This window comes from Urocampus carinirostris, chromosome 17, assembly GCF_059441175.1.
Source record: "Urocampus carinirostris isolate Australia breed hairy pipefish chromosome 17, RoL_Ucar_1.0, whole genome shotgun sequence".
Classification (NCBI taxonomy): domain Eukaryota; kingdom Metazoa; phylum Chordata; class Actinopteri; order Syngnathiformes; family Syngnathidae; genus Urocampus; species Urocampus carinirostris.
In genome coordinates this window covers 11,241,982-11,258,351 of record NC_142365.1, presented here as the reverse complement: position 1 = coordinate 11,258,351, position 16,370 = coordinate 11,241,982, and the positions used below count along the sequence as shown (strand labels likewise).

The window sequence follows — 16,370 nt, the reverse complement described above, 5'->3', positions numbered from 1 at the left end:
GGCTCACTTGCTTTGATGCATTATATTACGAATTATGATGTTGTATAAAGAAGTTAAGAAAAAACGGAAGTATAATAGGAGAAAATGAAAAAAAGACAGGTTTGTGGTTATCCCTTCAATCGGTATACTACCAACAATAATTTGATGCAGAAAATGAATTAATAATTTGATGATTAAAACTGAATGAATATATATTTTTATTATATACTTGTCACCGAATTACAATTTCAACCTCGATAACACTAAATTTCTGGGACCCATAGATTTTTGAGCATGCGAGTCCCCGGGACCCATCACTTTTCACAGGTAAAATGAACACTGCTACTGTTAAGCTTAAACTTTAATCGACGCTCGAATTAAAGAGAGAAGACATCAAAGGATTTTGAACTTACCACTAAATTTCACTGTTGTTTAGTGCAACCAAAATTGAGTGCGAACGATCAAAAGAAAGAGGATAATGGGTGGATGGATGTTATTGATGCATAGATGAAGTACAGAGACTGTTTAACCTATATGAATGCAATATGCAAGTTAGTGTTGTGGCACCATAAGTCAAATTAGTGTGATAATAGGATATGGTTTAATGCCATTTCAAATGTTATCTGTATCATTGGTGATCTAGTGGTAACTTGTCGGCACTCTCACCGACACTACTTGGGTACGATTGCATCCATCCATCCATTCAGTGGCGGCAGTGGCTCACGAGGTAGAGCGCTCGTCTCGGGATCAAGAGATCGCAGTTCGAATCCCGGCTCTTCCGTGTTACATGTCTCAGTGTCCTTGGGCAAGACACTGAACCCCTAATACCCCCATAAGCTATTGGGAAATGTGAAGCACACTGTAAAGCGCTTTGGGAAGTCTTGACTTGAAAAGAGCTATATAAATGCAGATCATTTCATTTGATCCATTATCTGCACCGCTTATCCTCAGTAGGGTCGCGGGGGTGCTGGAGCCCATCTCAGCTATCTCCGGGCAGTGGGCAGCCAGTCGCACTGGTTGCCAGCCAGTCGCAGGGCACACAGGGAGAGACAATTCGATCGCTCTTTAACACTTTGGGACAATTTGGACCTGCAAATCAACCTGACATGCATGTTTTTGGAATGTGGGAGGAAACCGGAGTGCCCGGAGGAAACCCACGCAAGCACGGGGAGAACATGCAAACTCTGCACAGGAAGGTTGGTAGCTGGATTTGAACCCATGACCTCAGAACTGTGCCGCACACGCGCTAACCACTGCGCCGCCGTGCTGCCCTGGGTTCGATTCCGATTGCATAATTTGTTTTGTGATTTCGATCAGCGGTGCCTTAACATGTACCTGTCCACATGGAAGCTTCAACTGTAGTCTTTATGCCCCTTTTAGTCTGGCGTGCCTTATATATGAAAATATATGACAAAAGACTATTTTTTGGGGGTGCGCCTTGTAATCTGGTGTGCCATATAGTGGAGCAAAAAATGGAAAGCTGAAGGCTTCAATTAAGCCATTGAATCACCTCGCCGTGTCATTCATTGCACCCGCGACCGACACAGCGCCGGAAATGGCGCAGGAAGTCTTGTTGCCATGGCAATGGCTGGCTTGTTGTGATTCGCCGAATAAAGGCCACTGATGCGGAACGGCCGCCTAGACCGTTTTGCTCCGCAACGGGGGCTGGCAGGTCAAGATTTGCACGTATATAAAAGTAATAATAATCATTTTCAAAATTTTAGGGGCCAAGACGCGGTGAACACAATATAATTTATCCAAAAGGAGATTGAGGTCCAAGTGAAAGTGGATTATACCCTTCCAAAAATAAATTATTATCTCCTTATATTTTGCCCATGATAGTAAAAAATAAAAAACACTGCTGGCAACCATAAAGCCAAGATGCAGGGAACACAAAAAACATGTATCCAAGAAGAGACTGAGGGCCGGGACAAAGTGGATTACACACTACCAAAAATACAATCTTATCTCGTTAACAGAAAATTTGCTCATAATAACAAAAGCACTGCTGGCGACCAAAAGGGCAAGATGCAGTAAATGCAATATGATCTATCCAAGAGGAAACTGTGGGCAGAAAAAAGTGGATTATACACTGCAAAAAAAGTAAAATGTATTAATTGACTACAATTTCTTCCAAAAAAAAGTGCTGTCGGCACTGAAATAGACAAGATGTGGTGAAAACAAATAACATTTATTCAAAAGGAGACTTAGGGCCGGAAGAAAAAGGATTATACACCGCAAAAAAGAAAATGTTATCTCATTTAATGAAAATCCAGCAAAGCAGTAGTGGCAACCAAAAGGCCAAGATGACCTCAACGCAATATAATTTATCCAAGACGAGACTGAGGGCCAGAAGAACGTATAAGCCACATAAAAAAAATTGCATTTTTCAAATAAGCATTGCCAACAACTGAAGGGCCAAGACACAGGGAACACAATATAATTTATCGAAGAGGAGACTGAGGGCTGGAAGAAAGTGGCTTTTACACTGCCAAAAATAAATTCCTATCTTGTTTAACGAACATTTTTCTCATAATAAAAAGCACTGCTGCCAACTGTAAGGCCAAGATGCAGTGAAGGCAAAATTACTTATCCAGGAGGAGACTGGGGGCAGAAAGCAGCTGGATTATTATACATTGCAAACGAGGCATTTTTATCTCATTTAACGAAAAGTTTGTTCAATTTAAAAAAGCCCTGCCAGTTACTGAAGAGCCAGGAAGTAGTAAACACAAAACATTTATCCAAGAGGAGACTCAAAAGAAAGAAGACAATACACTGCAAAAGATCTTGTTAAGAAAAAAAGTTGCACACTTTAAAAAAACGCTGTTGCAAACCGAAGGGCAAAAATCTAGTGAGACCATAAAAATCCAAGAAGAGACTGAGGGCTGGAAAAAAGCTGACTGGGCAATGAACAAAATAATATTACCGTATTTTCCGCACTATAAGGCGCACCTAAAAGTCTTAATTTTTTTCAAAAGCTGACCATGCGCCTTATAATACAGTGCGCCTTATATATGGCTCAATATTAAATTCGCAAGGTCTCGCAACTTACGCAACAGCCGCCGACTCGATTTTCTCCCGAACGTGGAGTAGTCCGCGGTGTATGCTGGGATTTATATACCGGCGTTTCATTGGCTAACCAATGTGTCAATCATCATTTGAATCGATCGCTGTTGGCTGAAATTATTCGGAGCCTTGGATACGCTAGATGGCCAAAACAAACCCTGCAATTGGCCGAAAAAGATGTGTCAGTCATCCGTTACATTGATCGCTATTGGCTGAAGTTATTCGGAGCCTTGGATACGCTAGATGGCCAAAACAAACCCTGCAATTGGCCGAAAAAGATGACTGAATAGCAAGCTTGCTAAACAACGCCATAAAGAAACATGTTTCATTAGTCTGGATCTGTAGATATTTTACTCTCCTGGATTTACTTCACTCACGGTTGTAAGAAGACCATGATTGCGTATCATTATTGAACGTGAGAACTTAGGTGAGTTGTGCGGCTTAAAAATTTCCCGGTATCTTGTTTTAGAACGATCTTAATGTTGCTGTGATGAGTTGAGTAAATTAAACTCAATTCCAAGTGTTTATTGTCATATGCACAGTAAAGTTGCGAGCGAAAAAGAAAATAGAAACTAAGGAATGGTTGCCATTTCTTGAATTCCAAGACTTTAACCTTCCGAATGATATTTGAAATGACGCATTTAAGTGACATCGTACGGACACCGCATCTGCACGTGTCTACGACACGTATTTGCTTCTTTGCAAGCTTTGGGAATGTTAAGGGGGTAATCAGTTGGACTGAATCATCTGACTGTTTTGTGGACGTTCCCATTGTAGCGTCTTATAATCCGGTGCGCCTTATCTATGGAAGATATAGGACCAAAAACTATTTTTTGGGGGTGCGCCCTATAACCCGGTGCGCCCTATAGGGCGGAAAATACAGTATATCTTGTTAGCAGAAAAAAAAATGCTCATTAGCTAGCTGGCAACCGAAAGGCCAAGATAATAATAATAATAATAATTTCCTTTGTATTGTCATTCTTTGTAACAATGTACACAGAACGAAATGTCGATACACCTGACCCGTTGTAGGGAGTCGATGCAGCCGCAGCCACAGAGGGCGCCGCCATTATACCAATTAGGTATGTCTCGGCCGAGGCGCGAACCAGCGACCTCCCAGTCTCAAAGCGGGCACACTACCATCTAGGCTACTGAGCTGGTGCTGTGACTATAACACAATTTATCCAAGAAGAGGCTGAGGGCTGAAAGAAATTTGATTATACACTGCAAATAATGAATTCTTATATTGTTGGCAAATCATTTTGCTCATTTTAAAAACCACTGCTGGCAACCGAAAGCCCAAAAAGCCATGAACGCAATATAAGTTATCAAAGAGGAGACTGAGGGCTGAAAGAATGTTGATTATTCATTGCAAAAGTTTTTTTTTATCTCATTGACTGAAAACTTTGCACATTCAAAAATTAAAAGTGCTGCCAGCGGCATAAGGGCCAAGACACGGTGAACACGAAAAAATTTGTCCAAGAAGAGACTGAGGGCCGAAAAAGTAAATAATACGCTGTAAAGAATATGTTTTTTATCTTGTGGGAAGAAAATGCAGCACATTTTTAAAAGAGATGTCGACAAAGACAGAGTGAAAATAAAACAACAAAGTATCCAGGAGGAGACTGAGGGCCTGGGCTCATACACTTCATAACATTTATCTTGTTAGCAGAAAATGTTGCAGATTAGATTAGAAAAAACAGCCAAAAGGTCATGATGCAGTAAACACAATCTAATTTAGAAATTGTTGAGTGCAGTGAACATCAACAGATTTGTCCAATGGGAGATTGTGGGCCAAAAGAATATGAATTACACAATGCAAAAATGTATATCAGTTGAAGGAAGTTTTGCTGTTTTTAAAAATGCCAGCAACCCAAGGGCCAAGACATAGACACAGTGAATGCAATATCATGTATCCAAGAGGAGACTAAGGGCTGAATGAAAAGTAGATTACATACGGCAAGCACTCATTCTTGTATCTATAGAAACTTTGACTCATTTTTAAAAAGCACTCCTGGCAACCGAAGGGCCAAGACTCAGTGAAAGCAATATAATTTAATTTAATTCCAAAGAGAGACTGAGGGCCGAAAGAAATTGTATTATACACTTGAAAAAATGGGTGTTTATCTCATTGCCATAAAAACACAATCCGATGCTATATAATCATTTAACCATTGATGGATGGTTGGGTTACTTAAGAAAACTGGGCGCTGCAGTAAAGAGGAGATTCTGGGCTGCAATGACGTAGCTAAACTAGACACGCTAACCTTCGCTTCCTTTTTTTTTATGCGAGCCTTTTTTTGAGTCCTTAATAACATTTGATGTTTTGAATCCTTTAAGTCTTAAACAAAAGGGCACTTTAGCGAAGGATGTCAGCTCCTAACGCAGTTGACGGCTAGCCGCAAGCCGATTAATTTCCTGTCGAGAGAGGTGAGCGCATCTGCGAGGGGGGAAATTGGGGGGAGCGGTTGCTAGTGCACACCTGTCAACGCGGCTGTCAGCAGGCGGGGGAAAGTAGCGGGGATAATTGAGCAGCGGCTCGGTGGGACTCACAGGGAAGACGTTTTCAACGCCGGGAAAGCCGTTAAAAGCCTCGGCAACATGAGTTTGTTGGTGTCGCTAAATGCTAACGTGCTAATGCTATTTTCAGAGTCTAGCGGTGAACCATGAAGGAGGATGAATTAAATAATTGGTTCCTTGATTGAAATTGAAATCGTTTGCAGAATTTCTTTCTGAATTCAAACACTGATAAACTTACGAGCGGAGTCAGTTCCACCCAACATCTCGACACCAGATGGCGACATTGTAATGTATTGAGTTACTGTACTGAGTTTAGTTGTAATAGAATATTTTGCCGGCTGCCTGCAAAACCGTCATAAGAGTTGCCGTGCTGCTTAACACTGCCGTACCAGATATTACCGTAAATTCCGGACTATAGAGCGCACCTGATTATGAGCCGCACCCACCACAATTCGGGAGGAAAACCGATTTTGTACATACACAAAAGCCGCACCTGTATATTAGCCGCATACGCCCACATTGAAAAAACGCAATTCAAACACGAAATTAACCCATACCCGATAAAGTCCAAAAAACATAGCCGGCATTTTGAACGGAAAACGATACCGGTACTTAAGATTTATTGCAGACCTGCAGAGTCCGGGTGCCCGTTGAAAGTAATCCAAGGAAAAAAGTGTCTATTTCCAAATGTAAGGGTGGGAAAAATATATATCCACTATTGTCGGCCGCGTCCACAAACACGTCTCACCTTTACTCCACTTCCCGTCAGCCCGCGTTTGCCCCGCCCCTTTTTTCTCATTTGCTCGTACAAAACATATCAGAATAGGTTTCTAAAATAAATACATTACAAACATATACAGTCGCAAATACATATTATACATGGTTACACATATTTACAAAGAAAGACGGTACACCGAGAGAGTTTTCAAACCTTTAATAATAATATTATAACTTTCATCCAAATCCGTGCCTGTGAAGGGTAGCAAAACGCTACTAGAAACACGCTCTCACCACAGTAAGCAGCTCTGTTAAAAAAACATACTGTATTTGTAATAAGCACGGTAAACCATCCTTATCTTCCTCCTTATAACCGACGTTATCAAAGTCATCTTCCTTCAGAATGGTAAAGAGACTTTGTCATGTAGACGTCATACCATGCTCCCTTTTTCAAAAACACGCTAGCATCACGCTCGCAAATTTAAGATTACGTGTGGTGGCTCTGTTTCCTGCTATATCGGACTGCTCGATTGCGTTTGACTTGAAAGTTGCGTCATGTGCCTTTCTTTTTGCAATTTGCATGATGAGGATATGTCCACGCTAATTTAAATTGTGCACAAGCTAAGAAGTTGCAGTCTAAATTTTACCTTTCAGCGGCCGTTAGAAAAATTACATAAATTGGCCGCATCACTGAATAAGCCGCAGGGTTGAAAGTTTGGGGAAAAAGTAGCGGCTTATAGTCGGGAATTTACGGTAAATTGAAAAAAATGTGCATCTGGTGGGAAAACTAAGAATCCTCTGGAAAAGAGGATCATCTGCTGTATAAAATGAGCATCCATTGTAAAAAAAAAGCGTCCAGTGGAAAAAATGAGCATTCACTGAGACAAAAGAAATCTGTTGGAAAAAAAGTAGTATCCAGCTGCTAAAGAAAAAAAAAATGAAATCCATTGATAATTGATCATTATTGATAGGAAAAAAAATTGAGAAACCTCTGGAAAAGATGATCATCTGCTGTAAAAAATGAGCACGTATAGGAAAAAAATCGCAAACACAGGGGAAAAAAGAGCACGTGCTGGAAAAATTAAGCATATACTGGAAATAAATTAGCATCTGCTTGGAAAGAAACATCTTCCGGGGGGAAAAAAAAAATCTGTCGGGGGCGTGAAGTACTTTTCAGTGGAAAAACAAAATATCTGCCGGAAATAAATTAGAATCCACTGAAAAAAAATGGGAATCCACTGGAAAAGATGAGCATGTATTGGAAACAAAGAGCATAAACTGGGAAAAAATGAGCACCTCCTGGAAATAATGAGCATCTACTGGAAAAAATGAGCGCCTCCTAGAAAATAAATAGCATCTACTGGGAAAATCTGCTGGAGGGGTTAAGTAATATTCAGTGGAATAACTGAGTATCCGTTGGAAAGAAAAATTAGAATCTGCTCGGGGAAAAAAATGAGAACAAACTGGAAAAAATGCTCATTCGCTGGAAAATATGAGCATCTACTGGAAAAAATTAGTATCTGCTAGCAAAGAAATAGCATTTGCTGAAAAAAAAAATTATCTGCATTGAGGGACAATACTCAGTATATCCACTGGAAAGAAATGAGAATCCACTGAAAAAGATGAGCATCTGCTGGAAAAGATGAGCATCTATTTGGAAAAACGAGCATCTATTCGAAAAAATGAGCATCCCTGGAAAATAAAGCATGGAAAGCTGGAAAGAAATTCGAATCCACTGAAAAGAATGAGAATCTGCTGAAAAAATAAACATCCCCTGGAAAAAAATAAGCATCTACTAGAAAAAATTAGCATCTGGTTTGAAAAAAAAAAAAGAATCTTCATTGGGGATAATATCCAGTCAAAATAATTAAAATAATTAGTATCCACTGGAAAAACAACGACAATTTGATAGGAAAATAAAGAAAATTAACCGGAAAAATATCATAATTTGCTGGAAAAGATGAACATCTACTGGAAAAAATGACCATGTGCTAGGAAAGAAATAACATCTGCTGAAAAAAAACGAATATGCATTGGGGGAATATTACCCAGGGGAAAAACTAGGTATCCGCTGGAATGTAATTAGATTCCGCTGAAAAAAATGAGAATCCACTGGAAAAGATGAGCATCTGCTAGAAAAAATGAGCATCTATTAGGGGAAAAATGAGCACACCCTGGAAAAAATAAGCATGGAAAGCTGGACTGAAATTAGAATCCATTGAAAAGAATGATAATTTGCTGAAAATAATAAGCATCCACTGGAAAATATAAGCAACTACTAGAAAAAATAAGCATTATCAACATATCCAGTGAAAAAATTGGTATCCACTGGAAAAGATAAGAATCTGCTGGAAAAAATTAGCATCTAGTTTGAAAAAAAAAAAAGAATTTTCATTGGGGGATAATATCCAGTCAAAATAATTAAAATAATTAGTATCAACTGGAAAAACAACGACAATTTGATAGGAAAATAAAGACAATTAACCGGAAAATATCGTCATTTGCTGTAAAAGATGAAAATCTACTGGAAAAAATGAGCATGTGCTAGGAAAGAAATAACATCTGCTGAAAAAAACAAATATGCATTGGGGGAAAAATACCCAGGGGAAAAACTAGGTATCCGTTGGAACGTAATTAGAATCCACTGTAAAAAATGAGAATCCACTGGAAAAGATGAGCATCTGCTAGAAAAGAATGAGCATCTATTTGGTAAAAAATGAGCACACCCTGAAAAAAATAAGCATGGAAAGCTGGACTGAAATTAGAATCCACTGAAAAGAATGAGAATTTGCTGAAAATAATAAGCATCCACTGGAAAATATAAGCAACTACTAGAAAAAATGAGCATCATCTTCATAGGGGGATAATATCCAGTGAAAAAATAAGTATCCACTGAAAAAGATGAGCATCTGCTGGAAAAGATGAGCATCTATTTGGAAAAATGAGCATATATTCGAAAAAAATGAGCAACCCCTGGAAAATAAAGCATAGAAAGCTGGAAAGAAATTCGAATCCACTGAAAAGAATGAGAATCTGCTGAAAAAATAAGCATCCCCTATCATCATTTGCTGTAAAAGATGAACATCTACTGGAAAAAATGAGCATGTGCTAGGAAAGAAATAACATCTGCTGAAAAAAAGAATTTGCATTGGGGGAAAAATACCCAGGGGAAAAACTAGGTATCCGCTGGAATGTAATTAGAATCCACTGAAAAAAATGAGAATCCACTGGAAAAGATGATCATCTGCTAGAAAAAATGAGCACACCCTGGAAAAAAATAAGCATGGAAAGCTGGACTGAAATGAAAATCCACTGAAAAGAATGAGAATTTGCTGAAAATAATAAGCATCCACTGGAAAATATAAGCAACTACTAGAAAAAATGAGCATCATCTTCATAGGGGGATAATATCCAGTGAAAAAATAAGTATCCACTGCAAAAGATGAGCATCTGCTGGAAAAAATGAGAATCCGTTGGGGGAAAAAAAGTGAAACAAATAAAAAATACATTTTTACATGTTGGCAAAATATGTATGCTTATTGTAATTATAATTTTAAATAGATAAAAATACGTGTATATATATATTTCTTAGTAAAATTAGACAGTACCTTAAAAAGTGAGCAGATCGTGTATTCTTGATCCTCTGCGCTGAATGAACCACCCTGCCAAACTAACTCAACTGTCAAATGAACTGAACAACACTGCACTCCACTTAACAGCCCCTAAAAGCCCAAAAGCCTTTTTCGAAGGTGGCGCGCGGATTGTTAGTGCGCCGGTCGTGACTTTTCATACTTTGATGGACGCCGGCGTCGGAGCCCATCTGTCGCCTCGCTCTCGATACCTGCCGCAAATGAGACACCGATACTTTCTGCAAATGAGACACCTGCGAGCGCTCGCCAACTCTTTGCCTCCGAGGTGCATTCAGGGAGAGAGAAAAAAATCCGTTCAAATGGTGATTATCTAGACAACTACGTTTACCTGATGCTAAATATGAATAAATGATACACCGTTTTAATAATCTAGACCAGGGGTCTCTAATGCGGTGCCCCCTAGAGACAGTTGAGGGTCCCGCCCATATGTACCGAAAAGAGCTCTGCTGGGGGTCATTGTGATTTTCGAGTCAAAGATTTTTTTTATTGGTTCACTGAGTCAATTTAAACCTATTTCAATAATAACATGGTAATAACATAGTAATTACATGATAAATTGTTATTTTAGAAATAAGAAAAAAAACAGTTCATGAGCCAAAATGGTGCAGTTTTCTTTGCTAGCTATCTGGCTACATTTTAGCTTTGTAGCTGCTATCCTCCTACATTTTTATCTATTTAACAAGCTACCCAGTTAGCTTTTTACATGCTATCCAGCTAACGATGAACCTTTTTTGCTTGTTATCAAGCCAAACTTTGACCTCCTTTCTAGCTAGCTAGCTAGTGTTTTCTTTCGGGTTATTTAGTTGGCATTTTATTCTTTTATCTAGCTATCTTGCTGACTTTTAGTTCGTTTTACTTTTCTAGCTATCAAGCAGCTTTTTAGCTATTTAGCAAGCCATTTAGCAAAGTTGCTATTATAGAAATTAATTGTCACGGGACCGGACCAGATCGGAGGCAGGAGGGATGACCTCAATCGCGTAACGACCAGTTACTTTTATTTAGCAAAATAAAAGTTGTCCAACACTCAGGGACAAAACAAAACAAAAACAGGCTTACAGGCAAACAGGAACTCAGACTAGGAATACTCACAAAACAGGCTTTTACTCAGAACGTGCAAACACAGGTTTCCTCAAGTCAGACAGAACAGATTAATGCAGAACAGAAAACGCAATGAACCAGACACCGGCAATACCCAAACCCACCCTTAAGAAGCACACACGCAAATTAGGCGATCTGCTGCAGCCGGTGCCCAGGGGGCGGGGCCAGCCGGTCGCCACGGCGACCATGCTGGACATGACATTAATCTCAAACTGGTTGCACTTTGCGCTAATTATTGACAAAAAAGTACCTTGACGCTTTAAAAAGGTTGGAAACCCCTGATCTAGACCAAAGGTGGGAAAATGCATTAGGATCGAAAATCCGGCTAGGGGCCCGCTGTAGTTAGAATTTTGGAGTATTTCTGTAGTAGGATATCTGCAAGGTTTCTGTAGGCAGATTTTTGTTGTGTTTCTGTCACATGCCCTGGATATGTGGTTGGGTAATTTAATGGATGCAAGAGTATGTGTTAGGATAGATGTGAATGCAAAGGATAGTTAAGAATGACTGATATATATTCATATGATGCAGAGGGGGTAAACCAGTGTATGCTGTCAGGCATCTCTGCTGATGAAAGAGAGAAGAGACATAGAAAGAGAGAGAGAGCGAGAGAAATAGAGTTTCTGTAGTATAATTTTGTAGTAAATACTAAATAAATAAAAATCGATACAAAACAAAAGAATACTATAAATACTGACTAAAGTCATGCTAAAAAATATTATAAATACTGATAAAAATGCTAAACAAATATGAAATAAATGCATCCTGTAAATACTAAAAATACGAAATACTTAAGTACTAAAATAAATAACTACTAAATAATTTTAAGATGAATAAATGCTTAAAATACAAAATAAAAATGGATTAAATCTGAAATCATTAAATCTTACATAAATACAAAATAAAAATACTAAATGAATAAAAAATAAATTTTTTAATTCAAAATAAATCAAGACTAAATAAATTAATACAAAGTGGGTACTAAACAATTCCAATATAAATTTTAATTAAATATAAAAAAACACAAAATACAAAATAAATCAATACTGAATAAGTAGAACATCCAAAATAAATAAATTAATACTGCATAAATAAATACAAAACAAATATGAAATAAACACTAAATAGATAAATATTAAATATATAATAAATAAATAATAACAAAATACAAAATGAATAAGTAACAAAAAAAAAAAAGTAAACACAAAATGTCAAGACCCGAACGGAAACGGGACCCACTCGCGTAACGTTACTCACAATTTAATTGGGAAGAAGGGAAAGAATTGCACAACCTATCCGGAGATCGCTGGTTGCGGGGAGCGGGTTGCTCGGACGCGGAAGTGGTATTTCCGTGGCGAGCGATGGTGGTGTCGGGAGCGGGGAAAAACTGGTCAGTTGCCGGGACAAGAGAGCAAAAAATGTGGTCGAGGTCATAAAATGGGTCGAAGCCGGGAGAAAAGAGTAGACGTGGTCAAGATCAAAAACGGAACGTTATTCGGGACGGGAGAACAGACGTGGTCGAGATCAAAACAGGTCGTAATTCGGGACGAGAGTGCAGACGTGGTCGAGATCAAAACAGATCGTAGCGGGAGGCAAACAGGAGAAAAAAAACAGGACCTGCAAAAAAAGGGCTTGCCGTGTAAAACAGATTCGCAGACGGACCGACAAAAGGGGACTGACAGGACAGAGTTTAAATACTGACAGGGAGCCAATCCGTCAACAAGCTGCAGCTGAAGCCGCACGGGTGGGGCCAATTGGGCACCATGACAACCGTGACACACACGGGCGCGGCCAATTGGGCGCCACGGCAACCATAATACAAAATTAGTTACAATAAATAAATACTCAAAACTGATTTAGAGAGAAATGCACGGCAAAACTAACCATAAAGTCAAAAGTATGTGCAATTACCTTAACATTTGGCCCCTGCAACTTTAGTATTAAACAATATTTTCTGAAGCACGTGAGCCTAAAATGGCAGCCACGGTGTGGCAGTGGTTTGCGCGTGTGCGGCACAGTTCTAAGGTCTTGGGAACCTCCTGTGTGGGTTCAAATCCAGCTACCGGACTTCCTGTGCGGAGTTTGTATGTTCTTTCTGTGCTTGCGTGGGTTTCCTCTGGGCACTCCGGTTCCCTCCCACATTCCAAAGACATGCATTTCAGGTGGATTGGCCGGTCCAAATTGTCCCTAGGTGTGAATGAGCAAGCGAGTTGTCTGTCCCCGTGTGCCCTGCGATTGGCTGGCAACCAGTTCAGGGTGTCCTCTGCCTACTGCCCGATGACTGCTGGGATGGGCTCCAGCACCCCCGCGACCCTACTGAGGATAAGCGGTGCGGCTAATGAGATGAGAAAAGAGATGAGATGAGCCTAAAATGTACCGTATTTTCCGCACTATAAGGCGCACCGGGTTATAGGGCGCACCCCGAAAAAAAAGTTTTTGGTTCTATTTTTGACATACATAAGACGCACCGGATTATAAGGCGCTACAATGGGAACGTCGACAAAACAGTCAGATAGTTCAGTCCAACTTATTACCCCCTTAACATTCCCAAAGCTTGCAAAGACGCAAATACGTGTCGAGAACATGTGCGGATGCGGTGTCCGTACGATGTCACTCAAATGCATCGTTCCATCATTCGGAAGGTTAAAGTCTCGGGATTCAAGAAATGCCAACCATTCCTTAGTTTCTATTTTCTTTTTCGCTCGCAACTTTACTGTGCATAAGACAATAAACACTTGGAATTGAGTTGAATTTAAAAATAGACACTCCATTCCATCCATTATCTGCACCGCTTATCCCAGAAACATCGAGTTCAGTCTGAAACAAGATACAGGGACAATATAAAACCCGGAGTAGCTCACCGAAGTCGTTGTGTTCATAATAATGTGCAGGCAATGTCCTCTTATATCCGTGAGGGTAGTAAATCCAGGAGAATACAATATTTACAAATACAGAATAGAAAAAAATGGTTTCTCTATGCCGTCAGCCACATGCTATACGCATTCATCTTTTTCGGCCAATTGCAGGCTTTGTTTCGCCGTTTAAGCCAATGGCAGCCTGTAAATGATAAAAAGGATCCGCCCCTTGACCTCCGAATAACTTTAGCCAATAGTGATCGATTCAAATGATGATTGACACATTGGTTAGCCAATGAAACGCCGGTAAATAAATCCCAGCATACACCGCGGACTACTCCACGTTCAGGGGAAAAATCGAGTCGGCGGCTGCAAGTTAGTTGGAAAACTTAATGTTGATCCATAAATAAGGCGCACTGTATTATAAGGCGCATGGTCAGCTTTTGAAAAAAATAAAGGCGTTTAGGTGCGCCTTATAGTGCGGAAAATACGGTATTCATGTAATGGATCTCCGTAAAGTCTTCCACACGTGGAAAGAAAAGAAAAGAAAAAAGGAAAAGTCATTAATAGAAAGTGTTTACCCAGCTGGCCGTGGCCTACATACAGCGCAATATCCCCACAACGATTATAGAGCGTAATTCTATCACATTTCGCCCCCATTACATCAATGATAAATGAGTCCATTAGGGAAAGGAGGCTTCCTTCCTGGAGAGCTAATGGACATTTCGCTTTATTCCTCAAAAGACTTTTCTTTGTTTTGCTCGCCCACGGAAGATGGAAGCAAAGCGTATATTTCCCTGAGTTCTTTGTGTTAAAGGGACAGTTTGTTTGATTTAACGTTTGAGTTCGGCTCATCGACTCTCAGTTAGTAGTCATTGGCGGGAGAGGATGCCGTCATGCTGAACGCTGGTCTACTAGTGATCCCAAGAGCCAAGAAGAAATCCTGGAATGCTCTGCACTCTGAGATTTGACCTGCAACCTCAGGGGAGGTGTTTGAATCCAAGCTTGTCCGTATTTGTGGTCTGTATTTATATAGTCCTTTTCAAGTGAATGAAGACCTCCCAAAGTGCTTTACAATGTGCTTCACACTTTTCACTTGTACACACTTACTCACCGAGAGCAGCCTCAGCCTTGCAAGGCAACTACCTGAACGCTGGTCTACTAGCGATCCCAAGAGCCAAGAAGAAATCGGCAGGTTTTAGAGCGTTCTCCATTCCTGGTTACTGTGGGATGATCTGCACTCTGAGATTCGATTTGCAACCTCATTGGAGGTGTTCGAATCCAAGCTTCTCTGTATTTGTGGTCTGCATTTATATAGCGCTATTCAAGTCAAAGAAGACCTGGCCAATTAATTTGACGAATTTTGATTTTTTTTTGTTGACATAATATGATGGAACTGCCATGGTTGCTCGCCGTCATGCTGCTAGGGGAGCACAAAAATAACAAAAGCTTTTTTTTTTCATTTTTTCATTTTTCTCTTTTTTATTTTTTCCTTTCTTTTTTCTATTTTATCTGCCATTACTTTCTTTTTTCCTTTTTTTCTTTTTGTATAATTGTTTTCCTTTCTTTTTTCTTTTCTTTCCTTTTTCATGATTTATTTTTGTTATTTCTTTAACTATTCCCATTTTCCTTTTTTAGTTTTTTCTTTTTTTTTATCTGTCTTTCATTTTGTCCTTCTTTTTCTGTTTATTCTTTTTCTATTTTTTCTTTTCATTTTCTTTATTTTCCTTTGTCTTTATTTTTCCCTTTGTATTATGTTTTCCTTTTTCTTTTCGATTTTTTATGTTTTTCTCTTCAAGTGTTCTCTTTTTTTCCTTTCTCGTTTTTTTTCTGTTTTTCTTTTTTTTCTGTTATCTTTTGTCATTATTTTCTTTCATTTATTTTTTTCTCGGTTTTCCTTTCTTTTTTCTTTCCTTTACTTCTTCTTTCTTTTTTCTTTCTTTCCTATTTTTCCCTGTTTCGTTTTTTCTCTTGTCTTTATTTATTTCTTATTACTTTTTTCTTTCTTTTTTCTTGTTTTACCCTTTTTTTATTTGACAGAACTGTCTTTTTTTTTTTTCGTAAAGGAAGAGCTTCCGGTGACATTTTCTCTTCAAGTGTTCTCTTTTTTTCCTATTTTCGTTTTTTTTGTTTTTACTGTTTTTCTTTTTTTCTGTTATCATTTGTCATTATTTTCTTTCATTTATTTTTTTCTCGTTTTTCCTCTTTTTTTCTTTCCTTTACTTCTTCTTTCTTTTTCCTTTCTTTCCTATTTTTCACTGTTTCATTTTTTCTCTTGTCTTTCTTCATTTCTATTACTTTTTTTCTTGTTTGACCCTTTTTTCATTTGACAGAAGTGTCATTTTTCTTTCGTAAATGAAGAGCTTCCGGTGACATTTCCAAATAGGTTGAGTGAACAGCTTGTCGGGCGACTTTGAATTCCGTTTACGCTTCGGGCGGTCGCCAACATATCACTCGGTGAAAACTAAACCTCCTCCGCGACCCGTCG

General features: G+C 39.1%; 1 protein-coding gene across 5 annotated transcripts in view; it reads left to right on the top strand.

Moving 5' to 3' along the window:
• The window catches only part of cadm1a (cell adhesion molecule 1a), a 424,802-nt gene that overhangs the window by 382,590 nt on the left and 25,842 nt on the right, over positions 1-16,370 (top strand). The window lies entirely within an intron of this gene.